Source organism: Chelonia mydas, chromosome 22, assembly GCF_015237465.2.
Source record: "Chelonia mydas isolate rCheMyd1 chromosome 22, rCheMyd1.pri.v2, whole genome shotgun sequence".
Taxonomy (NCBI): Eukaryota; Metazoa; Chordata; order Testudines; family Cheloniidae; genus Chelonia; species Chelonia mydas.
In genome coordinates this window covers 2,665,568-2,679,786 of record NC_051262.2, presented here as the reverse complement: position 1 = coordinate 2,679,786, position 14,219 = coordinate 2,665,568, and the positions used below count along the sequence as shown (strand labels likewise).

General features: G+C 53.9%; 1 protein-coding gene across 1 annotated transcript in view; it reads right to left on the bottom strand.

Moving 5' to 3' along the window:
* ESAM (endothelial cell adhesion molecule) overlaps nt 1-14,219 on the bottom strand; it is a 90,931-nt gene that overhangs the window by 66,374 nt on the left and 10,338 nt on the right. The window lies entirely within an intron of this gene.

Below are 14,219 nucleotides of genomic sequence, written 5' to 3'. Positions count from 1 at the left end.
CACACAGAAATCAGCAGCTGACAACACGGAATGTGCAACTTTAACTCTGACCCCCGTACACACCCCACTGTATGGCCTTAATTACATGATGCTCTCTTATGCCTTAAAATGCCCAATTTGACCACGTCACATCACAGGCGCCGCCCTTCCAATGTGCCGGGGAGTACTTGACCCCCGGCTCTGCCCCCACTCCATCCCTTCCTCCATGGGTCCACCCTGCCTCTTCCCTCCCCCGCTCCACCCCTGCCCCGCCTCATTCCTCCCCCTGCCCCGAGCATGCTGTGCCCTTGCCCCTCCTCTTATCCCCCCCCCCCCCCCAAGCACCTTCTGAATGCCACGAAACAACTGATCGCTGCAGGCAGAAGGTGTGGGGAGAGAGGGGGAGGCGCTGATCGGCAGGGCCTGCTGGTGAGCAGGAGGCACTGGGGGGTGAGGGGGAGAGCGGATGGGGTGCTGATGATGGGTGCTCCAGCCCCGGGGTACACACAGGGTTGGCGCCTATGCATCACACAACTTTAGATACGCACAAGTGCGGCATCTCACAGTACTATAGGACGGCTGTATGTCGCCAAAGAGTAGCCCCAAACAGAATTCATGGACTGCTCCGATCATCTTGTCTGACCCACGTACGCAACATGCTACAGTGTCATTATAAGACAGTAGAGTAATAGCGTGTAGTGTGATGTGTTGACCCATATAAGGGTTAATTATGAACTCTAAATAGTGACAGGTTTCAGAGGAGCAGCTGTGTTAGTCTGTATCCGTAAAAAGAAAAGGAGGACTTGTGGCACCTTAGAGACTAACCAATTTCACGGAACAATTAGCCCAAACCCTGCAATTCTCACTTCAGCAAGATTTGCAATGACTTTGAAGGGGTTTTGCCTCGGAATGGCTGGCAGGATTAGCCCACTGTAAATACACTGTTGCTGTTTAAGTTGATTATAGATTTTGCATTTGGGAAGCCACAATTACATCATCTTAGAGAAAAGTTAGCTTTCATTTGACTTGTGAAGGAAGAGCTATGTCTCTTTCAGATCGATCCTGGACACACATGCTCAGGAAATTAGTGAAACCGTTTGAATGAAGCACATTCGAGAAGGTTAACGGCTACTGTCACTCAGGGATAGGACAGCTGAGGAAGGAGTATGGGGGAAGCTGTCCAGAGGCCTACACTCTGCATTGTCCGAGGTGATGAAAGGCAAGGTGTTCAAAGCTGTCCGCCTGGGACAGAACATGGTCTCCAGCCCTTGCTGACTAAAACAGACCGTTTAAGCTTGCTGAAGTGTTTCAACTGGTTTAAGTTACAGGAACTGTGGTAAGGGGTCTGCAAGGCTCCGGGTACAGTCACAGGTTGGCATGGCAACGAGCTGAAAGAGTCTAGAAACGGGAGGAACCGTTAGAATAGAAATCACCAGAATGTGCTGTGACTGGACGGGAACTAGGCACCACTGAACAGCAAGGCAGGGGACGGATGGCGGGCTGGCGATGGATGGATGGAAGGAGTGAGCTTTCCCATCATGGCTACCACGGTGAGCCCGAGACCAGAGAGGCAGCTAAAAGCAACAACCTTAAACAGCCCGACGATGGCACAGGTTTGCCAGGTCTCAGAGCGGCTGAGCCAACCGCGGGCTGGGCCTGTGCTTCTCTGCAGCAGCGAGGCTGCAAGGGAAGTCAGCACCAGAGGCAGAAGCTGCCTTTTCTCTGGGCTGTTCTTTTCTCTCCCCTTTTGCGTGTTTCTCTTGTTTTGTCTTAAAGAAAACGGGATCGGATTGAAAGTACCAGAACAGCAAGAGCACCAGCTGCCGCCCAGCTAACGGCATCTCTTCCCCAAAAGTATCATTCCTAATTCTGACAACAGGCTGCCAAACAGGGTTTCTTCCTACAAGAGACCCTGCTGCCACAGGGAAAGGGAATAAGCGGTCCTGTTAAGTGATAACCTGACGTAATACTTTACATTTCAGAAGCTCTAACTGCTTTTCCTTCTGTGTGTTTAATAAAAGGTTACGACGACTTTTCACGGTGGTTGTTACAGCCAGAGCTGCCACTGATAATACGATGTGAAACCCCCAAATCACACAGAACTATGGAGCACTGGAAGAGCGAACGGCGGTTTTATTAACACCTTATCCCCTGCCGGGCCCTGTGTCACCGCACCAAACAAAACTCTCAACACAAACTAGTGAAACTTTGCGAAACACCCTTTAGAGGCACTACAGTACTGCCCAGAGATGTGTCTGTGTGGGGAGGTGGAGGGAAACAGGTTTAACAAAGAGCTGTTTTCTTGTATAGTACACCTAGCACACCGGGGCTCAGATCCTTGCTGGGCCCTCTGGACGCTATAAGAGCACGAGTGCATATATTTTATAGCTACCCTCGGTGCACATGTCCCCACCCGGCATGAGACTCCCAGGATGGCGTTAAAATGGGCCGTGTGCTTATGAACAGATTGCCTCGCTCATGGCCCAGCCCCGGCCGACTTCCATGGTGATGGTGGAGTCACCATGTTCCAGCTGCTGACGATACGTGCATGAGCAATGGTCTCATGGCAGCCATGGGACAGTCCCAGATCCCAAGGCTGGAAGGGACCATTGCGATCAGAGCCTGACCTCTGGCAGAGACCTGCCCCACAATCATTCCCTTTGAACGAGAACAGATCTTTAAATAAAACAGCCAGTCCTGTTCACGACCATTGTTAAATCAGGACTGGAAGTTATTCTAAAAGAACTACCTGGGGGCAGGTTTCTGGCCTGTGCTATCCAGGAGCTCAGGCTAGATGACCACGGAGGTCCCTTCTGGCCTTGGAACCTATGACTGCCCCATGGCGGCCATGCGACGCTGGCTCAGTGCACGTGGCTGAGCTCAGCCTGGGTACAGCCGAGGAGCGGGGTTGGTTTTCACGAGGGATTCAAATTCAAAATCAAGTTGTGATCTGACCAGGTCTGCACTCGCGTGTTCCCTTCGCAGGAACTTTTGCACTGCAGCGGCACGAATACCCCAGTGAGGGAGATTTTAACTCACGCGCCCAAGTATTCCCAGACCTGATTACGCAACTGTGAAATTCCTGGGTCACACTGTGCTGTTAGCAATCCCGGCCAGCCAGTCAGGGACTCCAGGTGAGGCCCTTACCAGCAGTGTGAATGATCTGGGCTATTATAACACAATCCCATCCATCTGCAGCGCATGAATTATTCACTCACGCAGTCTAACGTGCTGCGTTTATTGGGGCTGCTCAGTGCTTGAGCAGAACGAACCCCGCAGGTGCCAGGAGCATGCCGGGTTGCACCGTAACTCGGACACAAGCACTGCGGGTGCTCCAGCAGCTAGGCCTTGTAGGGACTAGCTCTGGTGGGCCCCGTAACCACTCAGACACACGGCGAAGGGAAAGGTTTCCCTACGGCTGGCAGGAAAGGGGAAAGCGGCAGATACGCTGGGTACAGAGGTGTAGACAGTCACAGTTCAAAGTGAACCACAGCGGTTCCTGTTCGGGCCCTGGGGCAGTCCCATCAAGAGTCAAGGCTTTTCTGGCCGGAGTGCCGGAGGTGCCCCCTTTAGCCCAGTCTCTATTCAAGCAAATTTTGCAGGTTCCCAGGCGAGGCTCACTTACTGTCTCTCATTGGAGCCCCTCTGCATTGGCTCCCAGCCCAGCTGCTGCTGCTCCCCCATAAGTCCCACTCAGACCTTCACCCAGCTGCGATGTCCGGCAGTTCCACATGAAGCTCTGTGCACAGTTCCTGCCCTTCCACTCAGCCCAAGGCTTCTCTCCAGCTCCTGGCTCGCCATGCAGCCACAACGTCCCCCAAAGCCTGACTGGCCTCTCCCCGGTTCATGGCCTTTCCCCTACCTAGCTAGGATGAAGGGGTTGCGCCGTGGGAGAGAGGGGCTCTGATGGGAGTTGTAGACCCCTGCTTAACAGATCCATCATCGCTTCTTAGAGCAACCTGAGCATGGAAGCAGTTCGCACCACAAGTAATAGCCATGCAAGTCATCTTCCAATTGGTTAATCAGCTAATGTGACACAAAGCTCTAAGGCCTTGTCTTACGGAAATTTACAGGTGTGCAGGTGAGAGGCGTTGGCTAACGCATTCTAACTAACACCTCCTAAAAGCCTAGTAACCTCGAACACTGGGCTAAGCTGGTTGAATTGAGATTTCAGTTCAACCAGCGAGGGGCCCTGTTCGAGTCGGCACGAACGCTTTGGAAGGCGTCCGCCAGCACCCTCCAGCCACACACCTTCGAACCCGAGCCAAGCCAACTGCAACTAGCACTGCATCGCTGCTCTCATCTCACGTGACGAACGCCCACGTCCCCCCGTCCGTAGCAGGCAACTCACTCCAATACTCCATAAGCATAACGCCACCCCCCGAGAGCAGCCTAACCACCCAACACATCCTCTCTGCCGTGCAAAGTTCACAGCCCACCGGGCCCTCTGCTCAGCTGCCACGCAGCAGGCTGGGTTAGATTTCAGCACACAGTGGCGCTGAGCTGCTGCTCTCCCTCTCTACTGTGACGTCATGGTCTCAGGGTGTCCCCAGCCCAGCGTCACTGTGCTCCAATTCATATGCAGCAGCGTCACCCCCGCCCTCGTGAGAGTGCTCCGTGCAAACAGGTGACCTACAGCCCCAGGTTCTCTAAGCCGCCTCCCTCCACAGACTGGCACGGGCACCTCGCGCTTCCAAATTCAAGCTTCCGTAGGTGCCTTAATCCCCTTAGGGCACTTACACACACACCTGGAACCTTCCCGAAGAACCGGGACGGCTAATCCAGCTTCAATCCTCCTACGACCCAGATCAAGTGCGGGGTGCAACTGCCACGGCCTCTCTACTCACCAGCCACGCTGGGAAGTGCAATGCTACAGTTACCCAGCAATGGGCCACAAGCAGCCCTCCCTTCCTGCTCTGCCTCAGCCCCACTGAGACATCACCGGTCACAGCCAGCTCATTGCTGGCCTCACCTGTGCTTTATGATTAACTCCTGCCGCCTTTCACCGCCCCCTCCCCACATCTAACTGCATGTGCCCTTACGACCGGCGCCGCTTGGAGGCGGAGAGCTTGTCTCCCTATAAGGCTGCCTTGAAGAGCCAAGAAATCGGTACGAGTGTTTGACGATAACTGTGCATGCCCAGATCAGACGTTTAGAACTTGGCTACTTCCAGTCCAGCGTCCTGGAGCCTTAGCAAATATGCTCTGCTCTGCAGAGGCTAGTGACGTTTAGCCGTCTGATTTACCCTCCTATCACAGGGTGCTCTACTCACCACTACAGCGCCTCCTTCTGGCCAGGTTTGGGGATTAGCTCTGCCAGGCTGACGCCCCTTCCTGCAGTTGCACTCTGTCACCCTCAGTCTCGTTTTCTCGGGACTCATTTGCTCCCGCTTGGGGGCTTGGCCCTCTGGCCTGGTCACTGTAGTCCTCTCCTTCCGGGGTGTCAAGTCTCTCGGGACCCACTGTCCCAGGCAGGTTTTCCTTGCCCTGCCGCTTAATCGCCCCGCAGTCCAGTGGCTGGAAGGGGAACCCAGTCCTTTTCCAGCCCAGGGACCCTACAACAAGCAGTCAAGGTCTGCACAGTCCTGACCCTTACTGCTGTATCCCTGGGCTAACTCCCACCTTGCCTTCGCTCACCCTGAGTGTCCCTGCAGCCTCTCTCTCTCTGCAGCCCCCTTCGGCTTTCTGCTACTGGGCTTTCTACAGGCCCCTCCTGTCCCTGGGCAGCTGAGCCTCCTCTTTAATTAGTCCTCATTGCTCCCTGGCTCCTCCTCCAGGTGCAGCCGAGGCGGTTAATTGGCCCACCTGGCCCCCTTAGCCCCTTCAGGCCTTGTGTGGGGCGGACACCCATCCCCCCCCTCACCCCCCCCCCCCAAAAAAAACCCCCATAGGGTCACAATTATCAATGGACATTTCAATATCTATGAAAATCACAAATAAGCGTTACGAGGAAGAGGCTGTACCGTCCGATTCTCAAAGCTCTCCCCCAGCCTATACAAAACACCTGCCTTGTGGTTGCAGAACAGCCCTTAGTGGGACAAGGCGGAAGGAAAACTCGTGAATGCAGCTGGGCTGCGAGCTCGCTGGGGCAGGGAGCAGCTTTTCGTTTGGTTTGTACAGCGCCTAGTGCCTGACCCGTGCCTGGCTCTCCAAGGCGTTACCGCACTGCAAGGCGGTCAAGAATCGTTGAGCACTTGGAGATCTGCTTACAGAAAGTGGTATTAGAATCGTTATTAAATAATAATGTGATGAGGGTGGTCACTTGGCAACATCCAGCTCTCTATTTTTAACATGTTTATTCAGAGTCTGGAAGGGCACGGAGGAGAGCGCATAATAATGAAGTCCACACCCAACGCTCCACTGGGGTGCCAGTGCAGGACAGGAAGAACACCGAGGGACCTAGACAGGTTGGAAACTTGGGGAGGCACCAGAGAAATTCCAGATAGAGTCAGTCGAGCTAACATATTGGAGGAGAAAATCAGCCAGGACAGATATTCAGGGGAAGGGAGAAGTTAACAACTAAACTGGAGGAGGCTGGCGTGTAGGGTGTGAACAGCAAGTGAAGAGGGAGCAGGGAAGGGCTGGACCGTGCTCAGCAGTGTGCCCTTAGGATCACCGATCATCGGACAGCGGAACCGATCCTAGGACAGAAGCAGGGGAATTCCAGAGGAGGGCAGGACATGCCCGATCTCCTCCGACTCAAGGCTCCTGATCAAAAGCATGGTGGCTTTAAAAAACTACGTCTGTGTTTACTTTAAAGCAGTGCAACAAAGCTGCACACAAGAGCAAACTACGGTTAAGCGAGCACACAGCGTCCAGGACTGCTACCCACTCCATCCTCTGGCACCTGCCTGTTGTCCTTTCAATAAGGGACGTGTTCTTCCTCCTTCCATCAGAATCCCCACTTTGGTTTTTGATCTTTTCATAGAATCATAGAATATTAGGGTTGGAAGGGACCTCAGGAGGTCATCTAGTCCAACCCCCTGATCAAAGCAGGACCAGTCCCCAATTTTTGCCCCATATCTCTAAATGGCTCCCTCAAGGATTGAACTCACAACCCTGGGTTTAGCAGGCCAAAGCTCAAACCACTGAGCTATCCCTCCCCCCCCTTTTAATTAAGGCCTTGTGATGAAATTGCTTCCCATAAACACAGGGCCAGTCTATACTACGCCACTGCCCGACAGCAGGGGTGTCAATTACAGAGCACACCGAAATGTGGCACTTGAACTGCCCCGCGTGGATGCTGCTGGCACAAACCGAAAGGTACCCAGGACTGCGTTAATGCGACCTCTCTCAGCTTCGTGCAAACTGAGGCCCTTTTAGTCCGCACCACATGGGGCAGTTAGATTGTAACACGCTAGTGCACTCTACAATCCACACCCCCATAGTCTGTACTGCGGCTCAGAATAATAAGTAAATTCTTATGGATGGTGACCAGGAGCAACCCTGCCCCAGAAGGGTGAATCACACCTTACAGCCAAGGGAAATCACAGAGGGTATTTGCAGAGAGACTTTAGCCCTGTGTAGCAAACATCCCTATGCCTCTGCTGGTAACTTGCGATGCTGGGCTATTTCAGTAACATCACATCTGACTAAAGAGTCTCATGTATCAGCCGCCTGACCTTCCTTGGTAAATTGCCCTCCTGACCCCCACATCAAGAGTGGGCTGCCCGCAGCTCACCTCCAGACAGTAATCCCCTACGCCCCAGGGGGAGAGGAATTGCGTGTGATATAACAAGGTATCCAGAGATGAAATAAAATACAAGACAACGTAGGGTAGGTATCTGGGAAACCCAGCAGGAAATCAATGAACTTTCACTGCTCGACATTAAACAGCCAAAGCTCTGGAGACCAAACCTCAGAGATCAGTCCTGCACTGGGCAGGAACTGGAGTGTCCCATTGCTTTTCTGGGAGGACGCCTGCGGGTAGGGCTGGGGAAAGGCAGCCTCCCACCTCCAAAGAGCCAGAATCACCCGCTTGTTTCTCAGTCAGGTTGGGGATGCCGAAGTACCAGTGACATGATGGCAAGAGCCTGCACGCAGGGACTGCTCCAAGGCCTCTGACCCAGAGCACGTCCCCACATTGCTGCTCTGGATTGATCACCCCCTCCCCCGGCAGGGGGCGGCCTCACTAGACGGGGGGAGCCCAGGAAAGAGTTTGATGCATCTGAGAAAAGCCGAGCCCCGGCCCTGCAGCCATGGAGCTTTGGCGTTGCTGGTGCATTTACATAGGACATGACAACAGCTGGTGAGACCCAGACCCAGGTCCCCAGGCAGCCGGATTGGCCTGCGGGGCTTGCAGGAACAGGCTGTTCGCTGGTGAAGGTTGGGCTGAGATGCAGAAGGCCTGATTTGCGACGTGACTTACATGGGGTACCCCCTGGCTTGCCCAGGGCACTTTCCAACCAGAGCTTGGCCCTGCCCAATATGATTTCCGTTCCCGGGATCTGATCAACTGCTCACACGCTGAGCTTTGGGGAGCGGGCACAGCACGTCACCCAGCCGAACTCGCCTGGTTGAGGGAGAATGAAAACTCACCCCTGCCGTAATTCCAGGGGAGAGGGCAGGAACCGCTGAGCCACTGGGGCCCCTTCTGGCTCAGAGGGCTCTAGGACTGACGCAGGAAGGCGGACGGTACAAAACATTAACTATCAAACCTATCGGAAACCTGCTCCGCCCTGCTGCTGGAAACCACCCCAGTCAGACGCAGATTTAGTGGGCAAATATAAGCAGCAGCAACCACCGCCGGCAGAGCTAATTCTTTCACCACCTGCGTGGTCTTTGCGCTGATGTGCTCAGGAGCGGCACGGTTTTTATCCAGAGGTATGGGCTCTAAGCACCTGGCCAGCTAAGGGAAACTCCTGCCTCGGCCCCATCCGCCAGATGGAAAACGCTTTCTCTTCAAACAACAGTTGCCCCCTGAATTTCTGATTTACACAGAGGTGCCCAAATGCACGTGCCCCTCAGCCCCACTGTCCCCTGCCCTCTGACCCCAGCATTTCTCATTACTTTGGCGGAGGGAAGCAGGTACGCCGGATTAATGATTTCTTTGTGGGAGACAGCTGCCAAGCAGGTCACATGCTGTTCCCCAGCTGCGTGTTGTGCCTTTCTGAGCACAGGGGTTTTAGCAGAGGTTTTGTCGTTAAGGATATTAGAGTCGCTAAAAACTCATTCCAGCATCCAGAATAAATCCAGGGGGGATTGCAGAGCTAGCCAGCCGGGGACCTCAACCGCAGCTACTGCGGGCATCTTGCTGGGCTCCAGAGCACCACTGGGGAAACGGCTCTCCCTGAAAGCAGGAACAGGTGCTGCCCGGACACTGCTTCTCGCCTGACACAGTAAGATGACATTAGCCTCGCATTAGCCTCAGTTGACCACCCTGATCTCACTTTGTTTTTCCTTGTGACCATATGGACACTTTATCCTTCACAAGAAGGAAGCAGACTGCAAGTCCCCAAACTGCCTCAGTGTTAAAGGGGCCAGGTCAGCTGCTGAAGATTGTTCTCTCCCTCTTTCTCTCTATTTCAAAGAGGGACAGTGTTGTCGAGTGACAGTGAGCTACTTGTCAAGAGATTCTCCCTTGCCTTTCAGGGGTGCCTTGTCTCACGATAGCCAAGGTTTTCCCCAAGCTCCAGCTCCTGGAGTCAGGGGATGATGAAAGACTCTTGGTTTTTGTTTTCAACAAAGTGTAAGTTTTTAGCCATCCTGGTTTCACAGAAAAGCCAGGAACAATGCCCTGAGAGGAATCTAGCAACTCCAGAACCAGAAGGTTGCCATCCCCTCCTGTTGTTCGCACCTGTGTACAGCGGGTTCCCAATGCTACCCGGGCAGAATGCTGATGCTCAGGAGTAGCTTTGCATGCTGGAGAGGGCCACACAAGGGCAGGGCAGGATTTTTTTCCTTTCTCCTTGGACTCCTAGGGCCCAACCCTTCTCCCAGCAAAGGCAACACGAATTTTGCCAAAGACTTCAAAAAGAGCAGGCCTAATTCCAAGACCTATCTGCTCAAAAAGCAATGCAAAAAACTCCAGCTACCCTGAGACCGACCAGGCCCTGGGTCCCCTCACCAGAGTCACAGCCTTCTCTGCTCCTATGGCTCATGTGCCCCAACTCTCCCGAGTTCCCTCCACTCCCCCAGCCTGCCTCTCCTTCCCATCTCACCCTCCTCATCTTTCTGGTGGGCTGCCCACCATGCTTGGGTTGAAGAGGAATTTGGGGGCCAGGGCATTCCCAGGACTGCAGCCCCACTCTGCTGAGCCCAGCTCCTCCCAGCCTCACTGAGGGTGAACCTCACAGGACGTTCCATGGATGTAGGTTAAGAAACGCTTTGCATCCCCACCAATTCCACGGGGAGTCCCCAGCCCCTCATCTCAGTCTGTGGTGGTGGTGGCAGTCCCTCTGGCCGAGGAGCCAGGAGGGAATCCTAGAGACACTCACTCTACTGGCTACGGCGTCACGTTTCCAGACCGGCGCAGGGCAGGAAGCAGTGACAAGCAAAGAACTCCCAGGCTGCCGCTCACACGCTCCCCCACCAAGGTTTGCACATCTAACAAAAACCAACTGAAACCTTGTACTGATCTCACGCTCCCCGCAGAGCTCCTGCCACAGTCACATCTGCAAAGAATCCCTCACCTCCACTCCTGCCTAGGATATGCTGGAAAAAAATCTTATTAAATCCAGGCCAGAGAGACTTGAATGGAACGTTAGCCACTCAAAAGCCAGGAAACACAGTATTCGCTAGTCCAATTGTTGGCCCCTTTGTGACCCAAGCGGCTAATTGAAGTTCAGGGCCCCGAACGTTCCCATTGGTAGGAGAAACTGAAAGAGTCTGGTATTCTCTTTTACGCAAGCTTGTTTATCTACAAGGAACGTACAAAGTCCTGGGCCTCCGAATGCAGAAGGAACCAGGAACAAGAGGACCCGTTTCTTAGCTCCAGCCCCAAGGCTCTTGAGCCAACACCAGAGCCAAGAGCTCTCTAGCTTGTTCCAGGGCTGCACTGTGCTCCCAGGCTCCTGCTCGGCTTTCTTGCCTCTCCCTGTGTTCTTGTCACTTCTCTTTTGTCCGTTCTCCTGGGCACACAATACCCAGCCCAACTCTCTGCCCACCCGGAACTAGTTTCTGGGCAGGCTTTGAAGGTTTGTTTTAGGTGTGGCCCCTTACCTGCCTTCCAACAACTCTCTTCAGTGGTCTCGTTCACACATCAGTTTGAATGAGGTTTTCACTCAACCCATACCAAGGTTTCATCCAGCTTTTACCAGTCATCAGCCGTAATTCTGCCCCTTGTGAGCTTGCACGTACAGTATAGCTCACATGCTACTTCTCATACAATTTCGCATACGACTGTAGATAACACGTCGTGTGTCCAGCTCCAGGGTATTGTATCGCAGTAGTGGGTAGAAGTTCCCCCAACAGAGCACAGTGCCCCATTGTGCTAGGGGCTGGACAAACACAGTGAGATGATCTCTGCTCCAAAGAGCTTGCAGTCTGAATGAGTTTAATGATAACACAGGCCTTGTCTGCGCTGTACTGATGAGGCACTGGTAGAAACAGACCCAGTCACTAACTAGGATGCACATCTGGCTATTTAAATATGATGAAGAATTATTAAACCTCTCAGGGCAGGAGGAATAGCTGTACTATTTCACCCCCTTCGTTCTGGAGATCCCCACTCCTTTCTAGCCAACCTCTCCTTTCTGCGAAGTACCTCCCCCGGGTCCCCTCTCTCCCGCCATCAGCCCTGCCCCTCACATCTCAGGGTTCAGAGGGGGCCTGGAAAGATGGACTTACTCCATCCATGGGCTAGGTTTTTAGACACAACAAATCCTGCACCTTGGCAGGGGGATAGTTTCGATGACCCTTGTGGTTCTCTCTCTGCAGAGGGGCAGAGGACTGTGTTACTCTCTCCCAGGAGAGGGGACAACAATGGCCTCTCCCCTTCCCTGTGCCTGACCGTGGCTGTAAGTGCTGGGCAGGAAGGGGAGTAGCAGAGCTAACCGTCCAGCCCCTAGCTGCACACTCTGCTGAGGGCCTGGGGAGAACCCAGGGTTGATTCACATCCGGCCTCGGGAGCTGTATGTCCCAGACAAGTCACTGACCTTGCTGATATCCCAGCCCATCTGCTGGTTTAAAACCCTCTTCCTGGCACTGGCACTGCTGGGAAGGGGTCAGAGTTTCAGTTTCACAGTGTCAGCAACAGGGGTCACTGCAAACACAGCCAAACCAGTGGGGCAGCGGCAGCCCTGGCACCCCACAGCCTCAGCCACTCTCCCCATTTCATCAGGAGCCTCGCCACATCTGGCCTTTTCCTTGGAGCCCCCGCTCCTGGAGTCAAGGGATTAGGGGAGACTCTTGGCTTTCCTTAATCAAACAGGAATATCACGGTTGCAGAGAAAAGTTTCAAGTGTGAATGACCCTAAAGGCTTCAACACAGAGACAAGCAGCGCTCAAGGGTTATTTCTGAAGCCTTGTGATTTTGAGGAGCTTACTCAATGTCTGAACCCTTGGGGCTAGTGATGCTGCCCATAGGGGACTTCTGGCAGCTCTTTGCAGGGGTTATTTGCTTATGCCCATATAAACTAATACAGCTTTGAAAAGTTCAGAGTGTGAATTATGTCCGAGGTGCAGCACAGCACACTTTGGACTGCTGACTTCAGCGAAGTCAAGGCAGTCAGAACAACACGCGTGCCCGGCCCTTGCTCCCCGGTGCGACTTGTACTCCAGACCCAGAGAGGTAGGGCTTGTTGCCAGGGGAGTTATTCCTGACGACGTCCCTGTGTGGACGCTCTCCTTCTGGAATAAGAGCGTCCACACAGAATTCTGCTTTAAATGCACACACTACCTCAGTCTGAATTAACTTCCCTGGGTAGGCAAACCCTACCAATCAAGCATCTGCCTGGCCCATGGGAAACCTTTAGCGAAGGCTGGACAGACAGACAGCAGACAGGTACCTTCTCTGCACCGCGAGCAGACAGCACAGAGATCGGACACCTTGGTTTTAAAGCCAGGCTGATGCCCTTCTAGCCTCGTTTCCTTCATGGATTCGGCACGTCCCCTTTTCATTGTGCTATTGGGCCCTACAGCAGTGGCGCTCTAAACAGACCCGGCTGAGGTGGAGCGGGGGAAGAGCCATCACCCCCATTTCACGGATGGGGCCCAGAGAGTCACCCCAGATTTTCACAAGTGCTCAGCACCCAGGAGCTCCTAATGCCATTTCTCTCTGCAGCGTGTCTCCCCCTCTCCCCGGAGGGAAGGGGGCCTGACAGGAAGACAGGTCTGCCTGTAGAGGACAGGAGATTCCCAGCTGTGGCACCTTTTCCCCACTCAGAGGCTGTTGCTGGGAGCCCCAGATACTCTCTCCCAGGCACCAACTTCACCTCGAGTGCCCAGGTCAGATTCACCTACAGCCAGGGGGAGGAGAAATCCCCATCCCACTCCACCTTGCCTCAAACCCTTCCTTCCCAGCCATGGTTCTTCGGGCCCCTGGCCTCCAAGCTGCCTGAGCAGAGCCTCTGTGCGCAAGACCTTTCTGCCCTCCCTTGGAGGGCCTGGAACCAGCCAGAACAGGGTAACCCCAGCGGGGGCAGCGAGGTCAGTAGAGGCAGGAATGCCTCTGGAGTGGCAGCCCTAAGGCCGCAGCTGGGGGCTGCCTGCAGGCAAAGCCCTGCTGAGGTCCCTCTCTCAGACCAGCTGCAGCGCTGGTACCATCTTAGATGGCCAACTCCAATCCCTGCTGGATTCAGCCAGGCCTAGTCCAACCAAAATAACAGAACCCACGGATACAGATTTACCCAATATTAGTGCATGGCGATACGGGGCACCCCTGGCCTGAACTGCATGCAGTGAAGACAGATGGGGAATCCCCACTGCTATATTACTTGCCTCTACCCGCAAGAGGCAAATGGCCCAAGTTTTCAAGTGACCAGAGATTCTGGGAGCCCAATTTTACACCTTAATTGCACTTGATTTTCCAGAAGTGCTGAGCACCTCTGCTCTGCACATCAGGCCCCTTTCAGGGGTTTCAAGTTGGAGCCCCCAAATCACTGAATGCTTTGGAAAATACAGGTCTATACAAACGATGCACAGCTTGGTCTCCTTCCTTCCCAGGCACTCACCCCAGGGGCCTCCCCTGCCTGCAGTGTGCGTTTGCTTTGCTGCGATTGGACTGGACTGCAGCGTTTTTACAGCAGTTAACACGGGCTAGATTCTGTTCAGTCTCTCTCTGCTGGGTTTATTTTCCTTAGA